General features: G+C 39.7%; 1 long non-coding RNA gene across 1 annotated transcript in view; it reads right to left on the minus strand.

Annotated features, from left to right (window-relative positions):
- LOC109390479 (uncharacterized) overlaps nucleotides 1-25509 on the minus strand; it is a 233837-nt gene that overhangs the window by 23459 nt on the left and 184869 nt on the right. Inside the window, exon 2 of the long non-coding RNA XR_002125580.1 lies at nucleotides 8295-8334. This is a non-coding gene — a long non-coding RNA (uncharacterized LOC109390479). The remainder of the gene's footprint in view (nucleotides 1-8294; nucleotides 8335-25509) is intronic.

Consider the following 25509-nt stretch of genomic DNA (forward strand, 5'->3'; position numbering starts at 1 on the left):
ACATGTAGTATATAATATACTATATAATAGATATATAGTATATATACTGCATATATATTAATTTACCAGTATATTATATAATTATATATTATATATACATTATAGATAGTATATATATACATATGTTATATATAAAAAATTACCAGCATTATATATTTAGCTAAAGCCACACTGTGGACTAGTTGCAAAGACAATTCATTACTGAGTTTTACAATCAAGAATGATGGTTAGGATGGTGAAAACTCTATGTGCGTGTTGTTGAAAAGACTGACCCCAGATACCCTTCCTTCCTTGTTGGCGTGTATGAAATGGCTCTTTAATTTTTGCACAGTCTTTTGCTGTTTGCTTTGCTGACAAATAGATGGAAGCTATGAGAAGTCTTTCATTGCTGACTTTTCTGTAAAGTGAGATAGAATAAAAAAGAAGTCAGTCAGGGGCAGTTGAACTTCAAATGTGTTTGTTGCACAATCACGTTATTGGACTAGTGCCCAGACCTGCTGTTTACTGAGAAGGCTGCACCAAGGCTTGGATGGGTCATCCTAAGAATTAATGGGTATGCAATTCTGTGAAAACGTAGTGCTTCTCCTCTTTAAAGTAGATGGAATTAGGAAAAACAAAGGAAGGGCCATTCCGTAATAGGTATCATTTATTTTGCATCAAAGACTTCACTCAGCACTTTCATTTGTTTTATGTTTGTTACTTAACACTCCCTATATCCTGAGAGATGTAGGTATTGTTACTGACATGTTATAGTGGAGAAGTCAGTTAACTTGTATAATGTAACAGGCATAGCACCATATTAGAACTTTTCTACCACTCTGAACTCTATGAATAATTTCATTGGCTTAAGAGCCATTTTCCAATCAAAGTGAATATTCCGCCATAGATTTACTGTCCCATTTGATGAGTTTCTAGGATCTATGAAATGAAACACTAGTATCATGCTGGGGCTTGAGATTGCCACACCAATCCACACTGATGCCTACATAGCTGGTCTACACCATGCCCAGTTCTTACACCTTGCCCTAAGCAGTGCTTGGGAGCACTCTTCATGAGATGGGATTTCTGTGGTCCTCCTTATTTGAAATGGAAAGCTGTCATCCAAGAGCTGCTTTGGTAATTTATCACCAATTCTCCACACCTCTGTCCCATTGGAAACATCCTTCAGAAAACCACTACCATGTTGGTGATTCCCAGGCCTTGGTGTTGGTGTTCCTGCCTTATCACTTATTACGCTCTACAATCAGGTGTTATAGTCAGCTTAACCTCAGAACTCAACTGGATGCTTGTTCCAAGTGGATTGCTACTTCCTTTGCCTTGTTCTAAGGCAGAACTCATAATAACAACATGTCTCAGCCATGTTCTAAGGCAGGTGTCATAATAACAATGTGTCCCAGTCATGATACCAACCATCTTAAATATAAGTTATCTAGTCCATTAAACCACACTGTGAGATAGGAAATAATGCTATTCTCCATTTTTCTGAAAAGGAAACTATGGCAACAGAAGAAAATTTCCCCACGGACACACAGCTTCAAGGAGGTTGATGTGGGCTTTTGAATCCAGGTGTTCTGTCTGTAAGGCCTGCACTATTGCCAATCAGTATGGGGCATATACTGATGGGAGGCTTGATGGGGGCAGTGGGCATCCTTAACTTAGTTTTCTACTTTTATTTGGGCAAACCAGCATATCATATGTAGGATATCGCTTCTGGATAGACATGGATAACTCATTAAATAAGATACGTACATAGCTATAATTATACAAAAATGATACACAGGAAACATAACTCTTGTATAACTCAAACCTCAAACATAAGGAAATTTCAGGCTAGAGTACATCCTACCCTCCAAGGTGATACCTGCATCTCAGACATTGTAATGAACCAGTCAAAAAAAGGGACATTGCAAAGTCCTGGAAATGTCAAATTTGAGGTCAGGGAATCTCCTGGCATGGGGGAAATGCCTACAGTCTTGAAGGGTAATGAAGAAGAGAGAGTTCAGAAGATGGAGACATGATAAAAAGAGAAACCTTAGTATTGACCAGAGACGGCAGCACCTAGCAACTAACTGTGTGCGCGTCTTGCTGCACGGAGCTGGTTCCTGGTCAAACCTCATCCTCAAACTCGTCTGCTCTGACTCCTGCCACTAAACTCTGCAGTGCGCTTAGGTTGTCCTCAGTCTATACTTGTTGAATGATTCAACCTGGGAAATATTTCTGTGGGATTTCATATTTGATTTCAATCATATTTGATTTTATTTAAAATTCAGGAAAAAAAGGTTATATATATATATATATATATATATATATATATATATATATAAATATATATATATATATAATTTTGTTAGAATATATATATTTCAATGAATCTGTAGCATAAGGTGGAAACAACTTTCACTTAAAATCTTTGACTGAATGTATGGTTTTCTTTGTAGAGGTTGGGGTGCACACTTAGTTATTTGCTAATCTGGGGTTTTTTTGCAAATAAGTCCTGTACCATGGTGATTGGCAGGCCTTCTTGGGTGTTGGCTTAAAAACAAATGCAGTGGCATAAAACCATCCATGAGTAACTTCTGTTAATATCCTTAGCTCATGTGTTAAAAATTTCACAGTAATATGAAGTATGTTCACATACTAGTTTTAATTATTCATGTTATGATTTTGTTGAATATACTTTTTTTTTGACCTGACATATTGCAAAGGTGATAAAAAATAGGGCATTCAGAAAGGGTATCATTTCTTTCCTTATAATCAATTAAATCATCATGGATTAGGCTTCAGGTGTTGATTCAATTTTTAGAGAAGCTAAATGCTATAAATCTTGTAAAGATGCCATGGACACTTAGCAGTCAGGAGCAATGTATTGAAGTCCCTGTGTTGCACCCAGGACTTTCTCTGTACTAGACACGCATCAAATATCCTATTGGCTTAGTCCACTGGGGTCCAAAGTCACCTGTGAATTTGGGAATATAGGTAGCTGTAACTAAGAGGAGCCTGGGTGGGATCTGGGCCGCACAGGAGAACAGTGATTACAGTCTGCGTGCGTCTTTCTTTCTGAGTGTGGTCATGGGGTGGCGTCTGTGAAATCTCATGGCATTGCCTCGCTGCTCCCTATGTGGAAGAAGCAGTTCATGTCTGTTAATAAACAAGCATTTCATCTTTGACCTCCCAGGGTTCTGCCGAATGGGCCATCTACATAAGCAGCTGATGTATCTGCTGCCATGTTGAAATGAAAAGAATGCAGGTAAATTCCTAAATCCAAAAACAAAACGAAACAAAAAAAAAAAAACCCAAAAAGCTCCTGAGTAACAAAAATCAAGCAGATTCTTATACCTCAGGGAATCATTTAACAGTTTTGAGAAATATGCTCATGAGTGTTATACGAGTATATGTAGAAGCCGCCATAACCCTTGCCGTGAATATGTGGTTTAGAAAGAACCACTGTAAAAGTTTTAGATGCTCAAAACACATGTTAGAATGGAACACATGATTTTACTATCTGGTCCTTTGAGACGGTCCATGGCTCCTCTTTAGCAGAAATTCCCAGACATCTGGCTGGTCTGATCATTTTTTTCCCTTCCTGCTTAAGGTAGCAAATTGACAGTGGATTGGGGAGAATAAATGTTGGGGCAATAGAAATTATGTAAATGTTGCATTCTGGGAGGACAAATTTCACCCCCTTGAGGTCTTTTAAACAGCATTAATTCAAAAAATTAGACACAAAGTTTAACTTTTTCATGCTAATAATGATTTCACAAAGAAAAACTCATTAGTAAAGGTGACAAATATGAAATTCTATTGAATATTTAAATTCAAGAATCTCAGTGAATACTCCAGGGAGATATTTACCCAGCCAATGACTCTCTGATGTTATTAAGAGGTAATTTATTCAAGAAAGTCCTCATTCATGAGTTTACGTAAGAACAATATCTACTTTACAAAGGCTTGTGTTCTCAGTATAGCACATACCTAATTTACAATGACTTTTGGTTAAAATTTTCATTAGGTTAGTTCAATAGTATTTGATAATTTTAATTCAGTTTTATGAGAGCTCAGGTTCCCATTTATAGAATGAGAAAATGAATGCAGAGGAAATAAATTTTTAAAGAGCAAATTTATCTCTCAAATGAGCTCTGCTAATTTCAGTAGCAAATCTGAGGTGGAGGAATGTTAACCTTTAGTATTTCCATGGCAGTCCTTTTGGGCATAGAGTGCGGGCATCCATTAAAAAACAGCTCAGATCCACAGCAGCTGTGCTTTGTAACTATGCCCATCTGGGCAATGATTCTACAAGAGACTCTTCTGTGAAATAATGAAATGGAAAAGGGGTCCCTAGGGCGTTTTCATGAGTCAGAGGACAGGGAAGGAACAGCGGCCCTCAGGCATACCTCAGGACTAGGAAAACAGAACCAAAATAGATGAGAGGTGAGGGCTGCAGGCCCCTAAAACGAGGGTTCAGGAGTACATAAATACCAGAGGTCAGGAATTTAGGTAGGAGAACTGTTATTTAAGCTTTAATCAAGAATGTGAAATCAAGGCAGACTCCATGTCCCAAATACAGGATGCTGAGAAAGCCAGATTACAGGATCAATCAATCATGGGAGGGTAGACCAACCCTGATGATGTGATGGGGAGTTTGCACTGCTTGACTGGAGAAGGGATGAGTGAACAAGAGGTTGGGAAACACACACACACACACACACACACACACACACACACACACACAGAGTTAAGGTTTCTTTCCAGCAATCAAGTTTCCTGTTAAAGCTACCTGATTTAGACTTCCATGGTGATAACTTCAAACAACTTTCCAGCTAATCTGCAAATAGCATAGGGACATGCAAAGTGAAACACTCCCCATCTTCTCAACAAATTGAAAGAATCTTAAATTACTCACCGACGACGATAAAGTCCAACTTCCCACAATACCATCACCATGCTGACAGAGGAATTGCCAATAAGATTCCCTCTCATGTCATGCAGCAGGGGCCTGGACACACAGCCTGGGACTGCGTAGATTGCTGTGACAGCCGTGGGTGAGGAAGATGGCGGAGGGCACTCCACCCCTCACCCTGTCATTACCATTCCGAACTGGCCTCTTTCCTCTGACCCCTCAAGTAAAGGAAGAGGGCTACTAAGCAATTAATCAGTGAATTTGATCAATGTAGGAAACCAAACTAGATTATTCACCTTCTAAATGTCAGTTTCTATTTACTGAAGCCTTACTTGTGTTTATTCTCTTCAGCTAGCTCCTGCAAGTGCCTTTGGCCTATTAGGATACAGGCTGTTTCACACTGGTATCCACAACCATCTCCTTTATCAGCAGGGGTCCTGGGCCAGAAAGTTAGCCTCAAATTAAGTCGAGATTCAAATGAACATTTCCTGATTTTTTAGGCCTAGGCCTCTGAGACACCATATAAAACCTCTGAAACCAAAGTCAGAAGCTCTGTGAGTTGGTAGCATGTGGACGATAGTCTGTCTAAAACATATTCTGCTAGTATCAGAAGTGGATCTCTGGAATATATTGCGTGTGACGGCCATTGTCATTATAAGTTATAGCTCTGTATATTACAATATGTAATGAAATGAGACGCTAAAAGTGACAGCAAGCTTTGAATTTCAGTGTCTAAATCACCCATTTTATTCATCATTTGGCAGCTAAATGTCTCTTAAATACTGTGCGAAGTTTTATGATTTAATGTTTGCCTAAAGAACTAAAAAAAATGTGTTAAGCTGCATTACTAAGTACTAAGCTGCATGAAACCATCAGAAGGCGGGTGTTTGATCCTGTTTCTTTTGGCCTCTGAGGAGAAGACAGCAGGGCCAAACTTTGAGCTGGTCTGTCTGCCCCAGAGGCTCATGGAACCCATAGTATGCACAGAGCAAGGTAAGGGTTTACCTGCTTTCCTGTTACTGCCCTTCACTTGCTCTGACCTTTCAAGCTCTCCTTTTCCCCTGAGAAACTAATATTTTGGTCTCTGGTGGTCATTTGCGCGTTTAAGTCTCCTGTCTTTGCTAGCTTTGCTGTGACCAAAGAGAGTTCATCATTATGTAGGAATCTTAACTCACTATGGTGAACGGCTCAGGGAAGTAGTCTCTGGTCTGTGACGATTATGCACCTGCTGTTTTCTGGAAGACTCTGTAGCCTATGACCCTTGTTTCTCTGACTTAGGAGCTTCAACATAGGACATTCTGTTTTGGGGATGCAGGGTGGCCTAATTTGACAAAGTTCTTGTGATTTGTGATTTGTATTTAACTGAACCTTCTGCCAGTGGAAAGGACTTTCCATCCCCTGCCCCATACCCATCACTCATGATGACAGGTAAGAATGGGGACATAGAACAGTGATGTCTCATTTCCAAACTCACTTTGTTTTGACTCTGCTTCCAGGAGGTACTCTTGGTCAGCCTTCACACTGATGAAGGAGTAACCCACTTTGCAGTGTGATTCCTGTGATTTTAGGGGGCCCTAGAATATGTGTCCATCCTTTGGCTCCTATTGAAACAATCATAATCCTCCATCATCAGTACTTCCTCCTTTTTTCCCAAGGAATGGGTGCCAGGTCATATGTGATGGTTGTAACATAGATAACTCCCTAAGGTGTTAGTAATAATACACCAAGGTGCAAGGAGTATGTGGGACTTGTGTGTGTGTGTTTGGTGGTGGTGGTGGTGGTGGGGGGATAGGAGGTCATGAAGGTAGGAATTCTAAAAAGGAGTGAAGAAAGGGGACCAAGAAAGAGGGACAAAAATAAGAAATTGAAAATGCAGATATCCTGAAGACACTCTTGCCTAATTGCCTTTGCCATTGGCCTGGCTGACAACACTCTAGGTTTTTAAAGGATCTATTGGATTGTTGGAAAAGTCATGATGCATTTTTGCGATGGAAAACATAGAAAAAAATACATCATGAATTTTCCGACAACCCAATAAATTGTTTTTTGTCAACCTCTCAATTAGAGAGGCTAAGCCTCATATGAATGAACACTCCTGAGCAATAAAATGTATAAAATCTTTTTCCTCTCATAACCAAGCAGATCATAAAGGAGCTAGATAGCAACTTCTATCCATGCAATGCATATGTATTTTAGGATTAAGTAACTTTTCCCTTTCCCATCTGTGCTCTAAATCTGTGCCATATGTCACCTAACAAGGTATTTACCATTATTCTTTTATGCAGTTCACTGCATTTTGTTCCCCTTGTTCCTTGAAAATTAGCCTGTCTGTAATCAGAAATCACTTCTCCTCACAGTTCAGTGCACCTACTGTAGATGTGGCAATCGCTTGTTTACAGGGCTGGTAATTGGATTAAAACATTGAAAAGAAACAGAAAAATGGAATGTATTTTTTTTAAATGAAAAACATAAGCATGAAAATCAACAAAACCAAAACAAATTAAAAAGCTCTAATGAATGAATTTGCTATTAATAGGAATCATTTATTAGTAACAATGTTCCAGAGTTTGTGGTCCTCAATATTCAATTGCAATGATGTTTAAAAACCTAAGAGAAAAAGAAAAAGGATTCTGAATAGCCTATCTGTGAGGATGACTTGAAAATGGCTGATTAGTTTCCGTGTATGTTCCAGGCTGTCTTGAAAATTGGGCCGTGCATATATCTTCACTTATTCTAAATGTGGAAATACTACATTAGGGAAAGTGCCCCTGAATTAACTTATTTAAGAAGGAGAATTAGTTATTCTTTTACATTCAAATATTGTTATTTTGATATTCAAAATCACAGAAAAGAAAAAAAACCCCAAAAACACGATCTCTTTCCACAGAATTTTGCTGAGTGGTATGAATAGGCAGAAGTGACCCTGAGTCACTGGGCCTGGGAGGCCATTTTGTCAATTCAGGACTGATGGAGTTGGCATATAGTTCACTGCGTCCAATCTCAGAACTATACTCATAGGCTTAATTTTCTGAACATTCTTCCAATAACCTTATTCAAAATATACATTTTTAAAAGAAGCCAATGTGTTAGATAAACTAAATAAAATAAGAGCAATAGTAGTATAGGAATGTGAAATCAAATGGTCATACAGAAATGCAAGTATTCAACAATAGGTAGAAGCTTTGGTATAAATGTGATCCAAAGAGACAACAAATCAGACTCAACAGTAAACAAAATCCAGAGGAGAAAAATCCAAAAAGAAACATCAGAAATGTTTATATACCACAAACTATAAAAAACAGAAAATGAAATCCACATGCAGAAACCACCATCACCACCTTGTAGCAGGTATCTTTCAGCAATCCACAGTAAGGCTGCAAAAGAAGCAAGCTCTTACCTTGCTTGTCTGGATCACTCTTTCTTCTAGCTCTGTAGACCTAAAGATGAAAAACATAAAAGTAATTAAGTTCAGTCCTTTAATCTGAGAGAGTCTATGCTAACATGTAATTTTTAAAAATTGCTCATTTTTTTGTTAAAGAAAAAGTGCAAATGAAAGCAATGTAGAACAATTCAGCAAGTGAGATGAATATTGCTCTTGCAAATTGCTCATTGTGCTCACTGACCTAAAGTGAAGGCAGGAGTGAAACTTAGGGGTAGGGAACTGTTCAGTCCTCATCAGAAGAAAATGATGGTGTGGCATTAATTGATTCCTGCCACATTCATGCCAATAAGATTTTTACTAATGTTTGTGGTAACTAGCTTTTATTTTATCCACATCAATTGAATTGCAGGGGAGGATGAAAATGAATGCCCTTCTATCCAGGGACTTGATGGAAGAGGATAATTATGGGAATATGCTTGGTTTGTTCTATGTAGGTGGTAAAATCTAGAACATTAGCTAGTTGTTCTGGTGTAATGCTTTACTGTAAAATTGCTTATTGTAAAATTTTTTGGCCAAGCAACACTAACTGGGTTCTAACATGTTTTAGATGAGTTACAATTCATCTTTGTGGTTGCCAGTGGTATAAGATTGATGGAATAGGAGCAGTAAGGAATATTCTGTTATAAATGGAAAACCTAAGCCCAAATTGTAGAACCCCCAAATGTACTGGCCTAGCCAGGAATTCGCAAACTATAGTGGGGGCCAAATCTAGGCTGCTACCTGTTTTTATATGACTCATGAGCTAAGAATGGTTTTTACCTTATTAAGTGGTTGAAAATATATCAAAAGAATAACATTTCATATTATTCATATTAATTGTGAAAATTATGCAAATTTCATATTTTGGTGTTCATAAAGTTTTATTGGAACACAGCTACACACATTTTGCTTATATGTTGTCTGTGGTTGCTTTCATTCCACAACAGAAGAGGTGAGTAGTTGGAACACAAAGAATATGCCCTGCAAGTCTTAAAATATTTACTGTTTGGTTCTTTACGGGAAAATGCATTGATCCCTGGCTTAGGCTGTGGTTGATTTTATCTTCATTGGGGATATTGGGGGCGGGGAAGAAGGTCTAATGTGATGAGATCCTAATAACTGAGGCTGGTCAATATAGACAGGCGAATGATAGCTTTTCAGACCATTGAAATAAAAATGACTGTATTTCACTCTGGAATCATTTAGGCTGCTCACTGCAAACTATGAGGGGTACACTCATGAACAAATGGAGTTCTGGGCTGTTTGTGCAGGCAGTTCTAGGCTGGCTTCATTGCTATACTATAGTTACTCTAGTTATTTATCAAATCCCCTTTTTATTTTATAATAAGACTTCGAGGCTGTCTTTCATATTTGATGACATGTCTAGAATGTTCATTCAATATGGAACAGATAAGAAGCAACTCTTGAAAGAAGCAAAACACAATATAAAAACATGCATGAAATGATTTATATGAAGTCCAAAAGGTTTACATATTTACATGAAGTGTGCATATATATATATATATATAATGCATATACTACTTAAGAATTTCTATGACGATCAAAACAGACATGATCAAACTATATTTGTAGTGAAAAGATATATTTATATATGTGCAGTAAAGAATTAACTTTGCCCAAAGAGAGGTCTAGCCTTCGTCCTTGGCTCTTGGGAGATAATTTTTAAACCCTTGGAATATCCTGTCTGATAAGAATGTCATTGTTCACCTGGGGACCTCGGGTTGTATCAGATAATCTATTTCACCAATTCACCTGGGGACCTCGGGTTGTACCAGATAACGTACTCCACCAATGGGATTTGTGTTCCTATAGATGGAGCCTTGGACCACATAGTATCGACTCCACTTCTGATGGGGCTGGAAACAAAGTCAGCCCTGCAGATGACCAGCCATATTTATGTTGACTGAGCCCCAAGAAAAACCCTGGACACCAAGGCTTGGGTGGGTTTTTATGGTTGGCAGTACTGTGTACAAATTGCCACACATCATTTCTGAGAGGGGTAAGCACTGTCCACACGACTCCACTGGGAGGGGACCACTAAAAGCTCTGTACTTAGAACCCTCCTGGACCCTGCCCCATATGTCTCTTCCCTTGGCTGGTTTTAATATCTGTTTTTTTCACTGTAATGAATCATAACTATGAGCACAACAGCTTTGATAAGTTCTGTGAGTTTTTCCAGGAAATTATAGAACCTGAGGTTGGTTTTAGGGAACCCCTAACTTGCAACTGGTGTCAGAAGTGAGCTGGTCATGGGGAACCCTGAAAACTGCAGTATGTATACATTTTGTATTTGTATATACACATACATAAATATATATCACAAACATTATGCTAGTGGTTACCAGGGTCAGGTGGTGAGCATAATGTGTGGTTTCTAGGGTGGTAGCAATAGTATAATTCTTGAACTGATGGTGGTTAGATATTAACATATAATTATTTTTAAGCTGTACATATACATTTATGTACTACTGTATTTATAAATATCTCCATATTAAAAAAGAGAAAAAAATTCTCCATAGAGTACATTACTTTAAATAAACACATGTGTGCGCGTGCGCACACACACACACACACACACACACAGTCCAGTGTAGGAAAATATTCAACTACACAAAAAATTGCTGTTTTGCCCCTAATCTTATTGCTCAAGAGCTATTACCTATTTCCCAGAAAGAATAAGTCACTTGGTTGTTCAAACATTATAATCATTACAATCATGGTCATGTGATAACATATTGGTTTAATTTGTTTTGTTTGTTATTTTCTGGAGTCTTGGGAATTCTGTCCCACTGCTTATCTGTGTACCTTGGCTCAGAGTTTGTGATTTCTCTTATTTTAACTTAGTTGCAGCAGAATGAACACCATCTGTATAGGTTACACCAAATAACTTTCAAATTTCCACGACCAGCAGAGTTACATATGATCAGAACAGTGACTGTAACTTCCTCCACAGTGGCAACTGGGATTTCTCTCCCCCTTTCAGCACCTCTCTGAGTTCTGGGACCAATGTGTGCCTCTGTAAACAATTTTAAATTGATTGATCACAAGGAGGATATGAGCCCATCAGCAGTCAGTCCCCTGCACCCACTGAGATCCACTCAGGCCCAGTTTCTTGTCTTTTTGCAGTCATTGTATGTCTACCCAGTACATGTAATGCTGCCACATGGAAAAACCACCATCATCCTCCATGCAGGAAGAGCAGCTCAAAAATAGCTCATGATTCCTGACAGCCAAATCATTGAACTTCTGAAACAACTGCCAATGCTTAGCGTCTGACAAAGGTGATTATATCCCCAAAATAGAGATGTTGTAATATGGTCACTGTAAGGTGAGACCATTTTAAGTATTCATTTAACTTCTTAAGGTTGCTGATATAATTTATTGACCTTTAAAAATGACTAAAAATCAACACAGTTTGGAAACTTTTTTTTGTCAGATATTAGGAGCATGGGTATCTCCTGTAACATAATATAATTATAGGTCACAAGGGGAAATAAAAAAGATGATAAAGATGGCTGGTAACTAGCTGAGTAGAATAGTCAAAGTATGTCAAGGAAGCAGAATTTTGCTCCAGCCCTCCCTCCATCGGTGGCCTGCTCAGATAGTGAGATACATATACACTGAAAACAGGAAGTCACTGGGTCATCTTATACAGTGACTGCCTTTTTAAAGCCACCCAGATTGGCTGTCACAAGTCAATTCCTGGTAATTGCATTACCTGGCTTCACCTGATTCCATTGTCATATGGCCCTAAATAATCAGGCTATTCATTGATCTCTGGCTTGTTCTGACCAACTGAACAACTCAATCAAATTGACCCTGTGGCAGCTTGTTTCATTGTTTAGCAGATAGCAGTTAGGACCCCCCAAAGCCTGAGTCAGCCAGATTTGGGCCATTTAAAGCACTAAACACCAGGCTGCTTCCAAGCAAAGAACATGGTTGTAGAGAACACACCACTGGGTGGCACCACCACACGTTGTCACAGGCAGAGCCGGGACACGCAAATGGCAGTTCTCAAATGTTATTGTGCATAACAGTCATTTCATAGACCTTGTCTAGAAACTAATTCCTAGCTCCCACTCCAGAGAGACCAGTTTGATATTCTGTATTGGCGACCCAGGGATATGCATTTTCAGTAAGTGCCTAAGTCATTCTGATACTGATGGTCTCAGAGAACCTTAGAGAAACACTAAGTTTCCCTTTGTCCTGCAGCCTCAACAGCTGGAAGTGTTTCTAGGCTTCTGAAGAGGGCAGTTGGTGTCACTGTCACCATATGATTCATGTGCTTAATGCTAGGACCTATTAGCAGCCACACATTGTATCACCCAGTAGAAATGTTGCACCCAATGGTCCTGTCCACAAGCTGCGAGGCTCACTTGGCCATTGTCTAAATGGTACTTACTTAGTTCCCATGTAATTATGAGGATGCAAATGATGTACCCCCCCCAAAGTACTCTAGTAACATCATGTAAATGGATACTCTAATGTCCCCAGGGAATAATCTTGGCCCGTCTTTCCCCAGACCATACATTACTACAGTCATCATTACCTTACAGGTATCCTATAAAACCACAAGCAGCTGGGCCAAACTGGTCTGCTTTTTTTTTTTATAACTATATTAAAAGACTTTATATTGTTAATAAATGGAGGCAATTGAAGGTTAAGTCTTTAGCTCATCTGGCCTTTAGAATAGTGACTAATTATAAACATAGATACAATTCAATTTCCCCCAATTTAAATTTGGCATTCATTCATAGTTATTAAACCTGTAAGAGCTAAACTATAAACAATCTATTTTATTTTTTATCAATGTTTAGTCATAATTTTGTTTTTTGAGAACTGATCTGTTTTGTCTAATTCTCACAGCTGGGCTGGCCAGTCAGTAAGGATATTAGTACTCTCCTTGGAAACTCGGTCTGGGATTGAAAGTCAGTTTAATTTAATTCAACAAATATCTGTTGAGTATATACTATATTTAAGGCAAGTATACTCGTGTGACTCAGTCCTTATCTGTGAGAGGCACGCCATCTTAAATAAGTAGAAATGATACTATCAAAAATATATAAAATCTCTCAAAGGAGTTCAGGTTAAAGTGCCTAGGGTTCAGGGAGAAAGGAAATTATATCTTGTGAGAATCAATGAAGATGTCATGGAAGAGGTAGTGCCAGCAATGGCAGTTAAGCAGAGGGTATGTTGAGAAAATACGTCATCCTGTCTGGGTGGTCTGTGGATTGTACTTTGGAGTGAGAGTAGAGGGCAGAGCTATATGGGCCCTCTGAGTTTGGGTCCTGGCTCCTAATGAGGCTTTGCTAATTTCAAATCAAGGTTCCATTATAGTGGGAGCCAAGAAAATGGCATTCTGTTCCCTAGCTACAGAAAGTCACTTGGCTCTCTTTCAATTTTTCCACCTATGTACCGTAATACTTTGGATTCCTCCTTATCTCAAAGGAACACATTAGCATCATAAAAACTGTTTTTTGATTAGGACTTTACTCTTCAAAAACATCAACCCATATACTATCACTCTTGGTTCATATAACCAACTTTTCAGGTGTTTGGGGCTGACATTTTCATCTCTGTTTTGCAGGCAAGGTAACTAGCTCAGAGAAAACGTAAATTGTCCAAGGCCACATTGCTTTCAGTGAGAGAGTCACAACTCACATACATGTCTACTGCCACCAAACCCCTAGTAAGTTGCCTCTCTTCACAGTGAGGAGTGATTAAGAGTGGATATAAATATCCTTTGCAATAGAGGCAAAGTTAAAACTCCCTTAACTACAACCCAAATAATATTCACGTTCAAGTGACTAGGTTTTTTTACATGCAACTTTTAAGAAAGAAAATAAATTAATAATAGCAAAGCAAAGAACAGCAATACAATAACCAAAAAAAGCTGGTATTAGAGAAAGTAAAATGGAAATAGTTGGGTCAACCAGATGTTGTGTCTTTGATGTGATGTCTCATGAAATACATACATTGTTTTTAGCCAAAAATGTTTAACATGACTCCAGTCAGACCTCGAAATATACCTTCCACTTTATAGGAATTGTTACAGGTAGAGGGATAGACTAAATGGCACCAAGAAAAAGCAACCCATCCAATCCAGAGGGTGGGGCATTCTATAGGACAGCTGGCTTAGCCTCCTTTACAGGCCAAGGTGATAAATTGTAGGGTGGGGTTGGGTAGTGCAGCGAGTGGTGGAAGAGAAAGATTAAAAAGGAACCTGAGGAGAGTTTGGGGTGCTATCTTGATTGTGGTGATGACCTCATTGGTTATACATGATGAAACTTCCCAAAGTGTACATTTTAAATATGTACAGTTTATTGAATATTAACTATACTGCAATAAAACTGTTAAAAATGTTAATGATGAGGGCCAGCCGAGTGGTGCGATGGTTGAGAACTGGCTTGGGATGCCAGAGGGCCCCGGTTTGGATCCCACATATGAGGGCCAGTGACACTGCCCTCCACAGCTAAGATGCTGAACAACAGCTCAACCTGGAGCTGGGCTGCCGTGAGTTGCCGGCGATGGCATAGGCTGCAGCCCCTGTGGCAGTGGGTTGCCATGGGCTACCGTATGTAGCCAGCAGCCAGCGTGAGCGGCCAGCAGCCGCAGTGAGCGGCTGTCCAGAAGCCGGTGACTGATCTGCCTCGCCCAGGAAGAGCGCAATGATGGTGCCAACTTGGGCCAGTGAAGCAACATCCTCCACAACTAGACTGAAGAACAAAATGACAGCAACTTGTCTGTTCCCCTTCCTCCAATTCCCCAGCACTGTTCCCATCCCCCCAATTCCCCAATAAAAATCTTAAAAAAAACATGTTAATGATGAAAGCAATTCGTAAAGCTCTAGAAGTGCTCATTCTAAATCTCTGGGTATCTCAGTCTCTCCCTCTGAGCTGGTGTTTTGCCTGAATGGTTCATTTCACCCTTTCCAATAGCAGAGACAACCGAAGGATGGGTGTGGCTGCTTTTGCGAATCTGGGCCTCTTTGGAGCACACAGTTTGAGCAGTCACTGCAGTCAAAAGGGCTGTGCTAGAGGCCGGGGTGTGCAGAGAATCACAGGGCTAGTTTTAAGGGTAAAAAGCTAAAAGGAGCTGCCATTCTCAGAGGCCCAGAACACTCCTGACTGGAAAATGGTATAAGCTATGCCCCGAGGGAGCGGAAAGGCTCAATTTTCTTTCAATCTGACCTTCATCTGATTCCACCTGTGCACTTATCTTAGGTGTTCCAGCAGATTGGGGGCTAATGCAGGTGCACTCACAGAGGCGCCTTGGAAAAATCAAATTTGCGTAAGTCCACACACTGCAGAGCGCAGAAAAGATCCGTCAGTAAGTGTGATATTACTCCTGCAGTTAAAAATAAAAAGGCTCCCTGAAATCTGGGGAACATATTCAATAAATTCAGCTTAAGTGCTCTTTAAATTATAGGAAATATTTCAACTTCAATTTATATGTGGCTAGATTGGCAAGTATTCCTGTGGCGTTTTGAGTTTCAAAACACCTCCATTTCAATATGTGGACACCTGAGAACATTAGCCCACGGTCACTGACACACTCTTCTTTCTTTCACTAGGAAGGAGCTAGATGCAGGAATGCATTTTGAATATGTTACTTTGCTTAAAACAAATGCTTGGTTGATTTTCACAACATCTGTTGATATAGGCAGTCACTAAAAGAGGAAGCTGACCCCAGACATTTTTTCCCGATTCTATTGCACACTTTTTGAAAAGTCAGTGTTTGAGTAATAGTTACCATAACTGCCATAGCCGTAATGCCAGTGGATCAATAATTCATTTATTCAAATAGCAGGGCGCCTTTCAACCTGACATCTTAAAACATCTTCACATGAAACAGGGATGCATTTGGACTGCCCATAATGCATATCCATTTTCCCTTCTGTTATTCACCCCTCCATCATGTTCCTGTCTGATTTATTCTGGAGTGTCCCTGGCTTATAAATGTACGCTGTGGTGTGTGTGTGTGTGTGTGTGTGTGTGTGTGTGTGTGTGTGTGTGTGTGTGTGCGCGCGCGCGTGCATGTGCGCTAAACAAGCAAACAAATCGAAGATAGGCTACAAGGTGAACTAGCTTCTCTCTTGTTGACACACAGCCTTCTTCCTCAAATGGAAATCTTGGCTGTTTCAGAGACAAGTCTTTTCTTGGCTTTCCTTCCTCCTCATCTGCTACTTCCGTTACCAAGTGAGATCCATCTTGGTTTCCCCTACTACGCACCAGGAGCAGGCAGGGTGTGGACTGCTAGAGGTCAGGTATAGGTTCCAGGCAGAGCTGCCACCCACGTTTGGCTGCCTGGGACTGAGATGAGCCCTGACCAGTGAACTTCCCTCCCCCTACTCATCTTCCCTGGGGAGGCACTCAGCGAGTGAATGCTCCTCCACCTGGAATGGATTTGACTGGTGGAACCAACACAGGGCACCCACTCAGTCACTGGTGCTTGGCTGGGCCTTTTCATCTGGAATAGAGAAAGGTCAAAGCTGAGGGTCCCGAATGGAAAGGATAGATTTGCACTGTCAGGTTGAAGAATAGATTTGGGCACCCAGGAAATGACGATGGGAGAAAGGAAAGTTAAGATGCCTCAGAGCCTAGCCAAGGTGGCGACAGAAACAATAGAAAGATCTACCCTTTGCAAGGAAGGAGAAGGAGGAAGTCTGCCGAGAAAGTCCCCAGCCATTGGAATCACCTGGGCCTGGCACTGGACAGAACCCTAGGACAGGTTTCATGGACGTGACTTCATTGGTGGACCTTCAATTGCTGGTGATTGTGTGGGATAAACTTGCACAAATAGTCCTTGCAGAACATTTTTTTCTTTTTCCTTGGAATTATTATTATTATTATTATTATTATTATTATTATTATTATTTTACCAAATGAGCTATTTGTGGACCTTAACATTTAGGAATAATTTGCAAGATGTTGATGTATCTAACCCTACCTCTCTAAGCAATCCCAAATCCTAGCATTTATTAATAAATGATTTGTAAAATTATAGCACCTCCCTTCTTTTAAAACTAATTTGCGTTGCATTGACACTGGGATTAAATAAATAGAAACCCATTTTCTTTATTATATCAGCATTTAAAATGAATTTTTGATGCATTGACACTGGGATTAAATAAATAGAAATGCATTTTCTTTATTATATCAGCATTATGTTTTTTCAACTACAAAATGGGTCCCCATCAGATTATTAGCTCTAATAATCATTAAGTACCAAACTTTTAATGTCTGCTGGTAGGTTTATCCATCAGGGGTAGACATGGGTCTTCAAGGGGGTCTTCTCTCCATCTTCTTGAGGGCAGATAATTAAAGAGATATTTCAAGGCATTTGGATTCCAAGAAAAAATAGACATTTCCTTCTTGTTTCTACATATGTTGACATATATCCATAACATATCCTATGCATGCTATGTGTTTGTATGTAATGCTGAACCATTGGGAAGCCGATTTGCAGACAATTTTGCTATTTCTACAAATTGGTGGGCATAAGCTCTCTATTTAATTTTGATTACCAGGGTCTTTACCGTGGCAGGCATATTCCCTGGCCCTAGGAACAAGTTTTGACCTTTTCAGCCCCTTCATGCAGTTTGACATTAATTTGTATTCTTTATTCCTAACAGGTTGTCATTGTACTTGGCGAACAATACAGGGGCCCTGGGGGCCAAGAAAAACCCATGAAGTGCCCATGAATTTTAACCAAAGATTGCAGCACTACATGATTAAAAGCTTTAAATTCTCAAAGAGCAACGTGATTAATCCAGTACCGCAGTGCTGACTGGCTTCACACTGGCTTCATTTGTTGGTATTGTTATTTTCCTTGGGTATATTTGATTTGTTGGAATGATGATGATTTTCATTTGTGCAGTTAATGTGAATCTCTCCCTGCAGTTGCAAAAACTGTCTTAACTACTTCCATAATTTTTTACACGACTCCTATCTGACTTTGTGAGAAAAAGAATGGAAGCGCAAGATATGCATATGAAGATAGATTTCACCGAAACCACACACCTGGGGCTCCTACCGTGAAGGCACACACAAAAATTCTCGTCAGTTGACTGTATGTTTTGCAGAACCAAAGGCAAATGGTTCAGATGGTTTTCTAGCCTGGTTTGTTTGCTACCTAGCTATTTTTAAAGATCTCTAGGATCTCAGAATTTCCCTTGATAGCCCATTGCAGCATTAAAAGAGTACGTGCAGCAATTTCCAGCCAAACTGTACCTCTGCACTTTTTCATTTGCTTGTTCTGCAAAAATAGAGAAAACCCACTTTGTACCTGTTGTACTATGGCTTCAAGGACCCAAGGGTTGCTCTGAGGGTAGTTTTTTAGACTCACTTTACCAAGTTAAACACCGCCATTATCATTAATCTTTCATCACAGAGCGTGCTTTATAGCACTTTGTTTATATTTTTATATCTATTTTTTAAAACTCACATCCCAAACTGGTTGCAATAAAGAGCATTATAATGAATATTGAAATTGAATATTGGTTTCAGGTCTTGCCTCATTGCATTCTAAAGACAATCATTGCTGTAACCATCATTATATCAACATGTTTTAGTTGCTGAAAATTTATCTTCAGCTTGCAATCTGCTAGGACTACCAAAAATGTATTTTTGAGCTTTTGCCTACCTACCTTTTACCCAGATGTTGAATGGATTCATAAGTCGTTTTGACTCTAGGGATGTTTTAATATGCACATATCTTCAATGGTTTTTATCCTTAAACTAATTTGTTTTGAGAGTTCAAAGTTCTTTGAGATAAGCTCCAGAAGGCTACATAAATGTAAGTTTTCAAAGTCAATATCGCTTACAAAATGTCATTTACAACAAAATGGACTTCTTTTGTCGCAGTAGGTTAACTACCGGTAGTAAACTGAAGATGACACACCGAGGAATCCATTTGTGCTCTAATTCCATAACATGTCGCTACTGTTCAGTGAGACACATAATAATATTTCTGCTACATGCTGTGATTCACTTCTCAGGGAAAGGATAGATATTCAGGTCCAGGGACACATGTCTCTGATATCAGTAAGCAGCCATTTCAAACTTTAAGTCAACCTTAAGAGACTTTTCCATGGGCCAGCACTCTGAGGCTTTTCTGATCATCTTAACATGTGATTTCCTGTATCCACAAACTGTCTTACTCTCTTTTCTGACAATCAGGCATTATGTGAGAACTAAGGAACTTCAGGTATGTCTGCCTTCCTGTTTTCCCCTTGGTTCAGCTGCTCACATAGACATTCTTTGGACCACAGTTATGAAACCGATTGGATAGCTTTAGTAGCCAAAAAATCAATGTCATAGTACTTCGAGAATGACCAAGGTTTAAAGTACGGGTGGGCCCCTGAAGATCACTTTCTCTTAATCCATGTATGAATATCCTAGATTTTTCTTGTGCTTTTATACTTTTGGGGAACCTGGAGAGGAGTTGGAACTTATGAGAGTATTCTACTTGAATGGCCCTAAATATTAACTTGTGGTTGCTTGCCCTTGAACAACCACGCAGAAATAACCAAAGATTAATAAACGTCACTCAATTTCATGGCTGCTGTTCTTGGGCAAGTTCTCCCTCATGGTGCTTTGAGTGTACCCAGCAGCTGTAAGCTTGAAAATGAAAGGTTTTTCAAGTTCACCTTTAGCCTCTGTAATATTTCAGCTAAGCCTGCCTGAGGACTTCCTTCCTGTCTCTGATGGAAATAATAAACTATGATGAGTTTGCAATAACAGCTCTTGTTCCCACCGCCGTCTCATTTCTAAGAAGTGGAACAATAGCTCCTTATATTGCTGAGGAGAAGACCCTCCAGAACAGCAGTGAGATGGAGAAGCTGGAATGAGGCTTTCTTCATGCAGAGTGCCACAAAGGTCATGGAAAGACATCTTGACAGTGAGTTGCCATGGATGCATTATGAGGTCCCTCTCTTTTGGCAAGTGGTTGACGTGCACTCCAATTAACACATCAGAAAGCAAAGCTACTGTGTCAAAGATTATCCGGTAGCTCCTAAGTCCCCTTTGCCTATCGATCCTTCCACCACTGTTTGTTTGGCTGGAAAGGAGATACATTAATTTTTTTTGCCATTTTGTGATCTTTTGTTTTTTACTTTTATACCCATTTCTGTCAATTTAGGATTAAAATAGCCCTCAAAAAAAGATACCACTTGTTCCAAAGACATGTCTGTGGAGGAGAGTTCAGTTTTTAGTGCAAAATGAGACTTCTTAGGCACATGTATTTCCTTTAGATCATAAGTAGTATCCTTCCTCATACGCCTGCCACTCCTGCTATGCCTACAAATCCATGACATTAAGCGCTGAAGCACTAGGATCCAGGGGTAAGAATTTACCACTAGGAGTTAGGTCAGCACTGAAATATCTGAGAGCAGCCACACCATCCTGAAGTGCAAGTCACCAGGTAGAAGCTGAAAGCGTGGCAGCCACTGTTGGCTTTTTACTCCCTGAGAAGTAGTGCAAGTTTTCAGGTGTATACTAAGCCAGGACAGACATCTGTCATCTAGAGTTATCGTGGTGAGCCTTTCAGAGTAATGCCTGAGTGATTTTTTTTTTTGGTATGACGGTTCTACCCTGAACAAGTGTAGGTAAATTCCACAATTTATATAAATATATATATAAAATATTCCATCATTCACTCATTTTCTTCTACCAAACATTTGTAGTTTACTTAACAGCATTGCAAGTATTGAATTAGATGCCAAGGAATATAAAGAAAAATAAGACAATTTCTCTGCCTCCAAGAACGTGTTGAAAGAATTGACTGGAACTATTATGGAGATAGAATACTGGTTGGACTGTGGTAGAAGTAAGTACTGTACCGGGAAAAGCAGATGCTGAATGGCAAAGGGTAGAGAGATAGGGAGAGGTTATATACGCCAGTGACTGACTGGTAGAGTGGAGCTGTGGGAGCCCCGCCCAGATCTCGTTTACCAGGCCAGTGTTCTCATCCCCCAGGTGCTGCGAGTGTTGGCTGTTAGGGCTCGTAATTGCTCTCTTCTTCCATGAATTGCCCTTGGCCCCTACAGTAGTCACTGCTTCCAAGAGATGCCTGGGAGGTTACTTCCTACATGCAAACTCCACCCCTCTGGAAGGGTGCTGTTTTCACTAAATGACAGGTTGAAGAGTGGGTACAAAGACCCAGCTCTCCTACCTTAAGATGAGGTGCTCCAAAGCTTTCTGTGGGATAAGGATGAGGCTGGGCTTCAGCTAAGACCACCCCATTGCTCAGCTTCTTCCCTGCCCCATCCTGTTTCCCTCACTCCCTCACAGCTTCCTCTACAGCACACTCTTAGTACATCACCTTCACAGGAATCCCACCAGGCATCCATGGAAAGGGAATGTGACCCAAGACATGGTAACCAAGTCCACTATTGCAACGCACTAACATTCATAGGACAATTATGATCATTTATACGCTCCTTGAACATTCTAAAATTCAGATGTATATAACTCATCTGGTAAAATGCAAATATATGTTTACAATGAGAGCCAGCAACTCCACTACCTAGGTATTTATCCAAGAAAAATGAAAACATGTGTCCACAAAAAACCTGGCAGAAGAACATTCAATAGCAGATTTACACATATTCATAAAAGCCAAAACCTAGAAACAACCCAGATGCCCATCAACTGGGGAATGGAAACATAAACTATGGTGTGTTCCTAAAATGGAATCCAACTCAGCAACAAAGAGAACAAAATACTGATACACGCAACAACATAGGTGACTCTCAAAACTATTACGCTGAGTGAAAGAAGCCAGACACAAGAAAGTACACACTGTATGATTCAACTTAAACGAAAGTCCACAGTAGACAAAGCTAATCCAGAGTGATAGAAGTGAGATCAGTGATTGCTTTGGAGGAGGACATGGAAGTGACTGGAAGGGAGCAGGAAGGAATTTCTGGGGTGATAGAAATATTTTGCTTTCATTTGCACTCATCACAACTGATGGAAGAACACAATGAAGAAGATCTGAGTATTTCACTGTATATAAATTATACTTCAATTTTTTTAAAAAAGCAGATGTGAGAAACATCTTTTTCTGAATCTTATTTTGATCATTAAGTTGTATGGAATAGGGACTATGACAAAGTCAGCTCAGAGACACAACAAAGTGATTGGTAGTGATATTTTAGCATCCCTATGCATTCATTCTATAGAGTGTTCAGTGTCCTATTTGGGTTCAATTTACTTTAGGTTTACCTTGGGGAGAGAGAAAGAGAGATAGAGAGATAGAGAGATTAGAGAGAGAGAGAGAGAGGAGAGAGAGAGAGAGAGAGAGAGAGAGAGAGAGAGAGAGAGAGAGAAAGAGAAAGAGAGAAAGAGAGAGAGAGAGAATCAATTCTCCAGATTGTTTTTTAAAAAAGGGATGTAATGTAGGTCATACTCTTTGATGAAACTTAATTTGAAAAAAATATAAAATGTTCCATCATTCATTCATTTTCTTCTATCAAACATTTGTAGTTTACTTAACAGCATTGCAAGTACTGATTAGATGCCAGGAACATAAAGGAAAATAAGACACTTTCTCAGCCTCAAAGAACGTGTCGAAAGAATTGACTGGAACTATTATGGAGACAGAATACAGGCTGGAGTGTGGTAGAAGTAAGTACTGTACCGGACAGAGCAGATACTGAATGGCGAGGGGTAGAGAGGTCCATCTGGGGGTACTATGACATGTTTCCTAGAGAAGGCAATCTTGAAATAGGATGCCTAAGGTTTCAGTAACCACAGGAGACAATGTGGTACTGCTAAAATATGAGGACTCTGGAGTTAGGTGGACCTCAGTTGAGACCTTTGCACCAACATATTCTCACTTTGGGAAATTTTCTTGTTTTTCCTCTGCCCACCTCATTATTTCTAATTTGGGATAATAATATCTGCCTTGCAGTGTGGCTATAACGTCATATCTCTCCATTATTATTATTAACAGGGAAAGGTGATATACTTAAGTCATGATCACCCATTAATGCTCTGCTTTATCAGATTAGCAGCCCAAGCTAATGGCAAGCAAAGCTTACTGGTGAAGTTTGATTTGGGGGGCGGGGGGTTCAAAGATCAAATGTTTCCTTGTCTTCTCTACCTTTATGGGACCACCTGCATTCCTTGGCTGATAGCTCCTTCCTCCATTGTCAAAGGCAGTAGTGTAGCATCTTCAAATCTCTACCTCTGACCTCTGCTTCCATTGTCACATCTCCTACTTCCCCTCAGTTTTTGTCATCACTTTGGCTACTCTCCCCCTGACCCTCCTGTCTCCCTCTTATAAGGACCCTTGGGTAACACTGAGGACACTCAGGTAATGCAGGAAAATCTCCCCATCTCAAGATCCTTAACTTAATCACCTTTGCAAAGTCCCCATTAACATGTTAAGTAATATATTCTGGGATCTGGAAATTTGATGTGAATAACTTTGGGGGTGGGGTGGGGATTATTCAGCCTACCATGGAATATACGTGAACTATCTTGAAGCCATTTGGCAGAATCTTAGCAATAGAAAGGCAAGCTTACTGCGACTGAGTGGACAAGAGGATAGTTGGGGCCAAGGAAAAATCTTGCATCCACTGAGAGGGAGCTGGAGCTGAAGGTACCAAGGAAGATTCACACTAACAAGCTGAGATCTGTGCTTCAGGGGGCTGATTCTGGTCAGGGTAGAGGGTGGCTAGGAAGGTTCTGGGAACTGGAACGAAGCTAGAATCTGGAAGTCATTGCAATGGGCCAGGTGAGGTATGAACTAGAAAGTTCACCAGTTTCTTAATCTTGCTCACGGTGGATTTTATCCTTAATCCCCATAACAAAGGAAGAGAGTTGTAAAAAAGAAGATGGAAGAGGAAAGGGGAGGGGAAGGGAAAAGCATAGATTTCTATGGATTTCTTATTTGCAGTTTTGACAGAATAGATAATCACTAAAGGAAAATAACTTTTATGGGATTTATTTGTAATTATGTAATTTCTTGTAATTATTTGTAATTATTACAATTTATTGTAATTAGTCATGAGCCACTGAAGGACAGGGATGCGTTCTAAGAAACGCATGCTTAGGCAACTTCCTCATGCAGACCGGATAGAGCACACTTACACAAACCTAGGGTACCGCCTACTGCTCCTGGACTGCAAACCTGTATAGAATGCTACTGTGCTAATGCTGTAGGTAATTGTAATGCAATGGTAAATATTTATGTATCTAAACATAGAAAAGGCACAGTCAAAATATGGTTTAAAAGTTAAAAAAATGGTACACTTGTATAGGGCACTTATCGTGAATGGAGCTTGGGGGACTGGATGTTGCTCTGGGTGAGTGAGTGGTAAGTGAGTGAAGGCCTAGGACATGGCTGTACACTGCTGGAGACGTTACAAATGCTGTACCCTCAGGCTACACTAAATGCATAAAAAAATAGTTTTCTTTCTTCAATAATAAACTAACCTTAGCTTACTGTAATTTTTTTACTTTATAAACCTAATTTTTTTAACTTTTTGATTCTTTAGTAATAACCCTTAGCTTGAAACACAAACATATTGCACAGCTGTATAAAAATATGTCCTTTCTTTATATACTTATTCTATAAACTGTTTTCTATTTTAAAAAATTATATTTACTTTCTGCTTTAATTTTTTTTTTCTTTTGTTAAAAACTAAGGCAGAAACACACGCACTAGCTTTGGCCTACACAGAGTCAGGATCACCAATATCACTGGCTTCACATCCACACCTTGTCCCACTGGAAGGTCTTCAGGTCAGTAACACACATGACGCCCTCATCTCCTATGACAATGATGGCTCTTTCTGGAACGCCTCCTGAAGGACCGGAGGCTCCTCTCGAGGAAGTGTCACTCTTTTCAGAAATATGTCTATAGTTATTTCTGGGTTTCTTTTTTGTCATCATAAGTTTTCTTACAAGCAGATAATGTATGATGAACATTCCTCTCTGTTGATGAAAACCTTTCAGTGTCAAGGTCCATGTTTTTAAACGTCTTTAGGTGCTTGTTGAGGTCTGCAAAAGCTTCTGCTCAACCTTTCGCTGTGAATTTTCTTGGGGCTCATTAACTATGTGCTCCTGTCCAGTTGCTACAAGTCCTCATTAGTCATTTCCTCAGGATCCCCCTATAGTGTACCCAGTGTCACCCTCATCCTCACCCAGGTCACAGTTGT

The sequence above is a fragment of the Hipposideros armiger genome, unplaced genomic scaffold (assembly GCF_001890085.2).
Source record: "Hipposideros armiger isolate ML-2016 unplaced genomic scaffold, ASM189008v1 scaffold_271, whole genome shotgun sequence".
Taxonomy (NCBI): domain Eukaryota; kingdom Metazoa; phylum Chordata; class Mammalia; order Chiroptera; family Hipposideridae; genus Hipposideros; species Hipposideros armiger.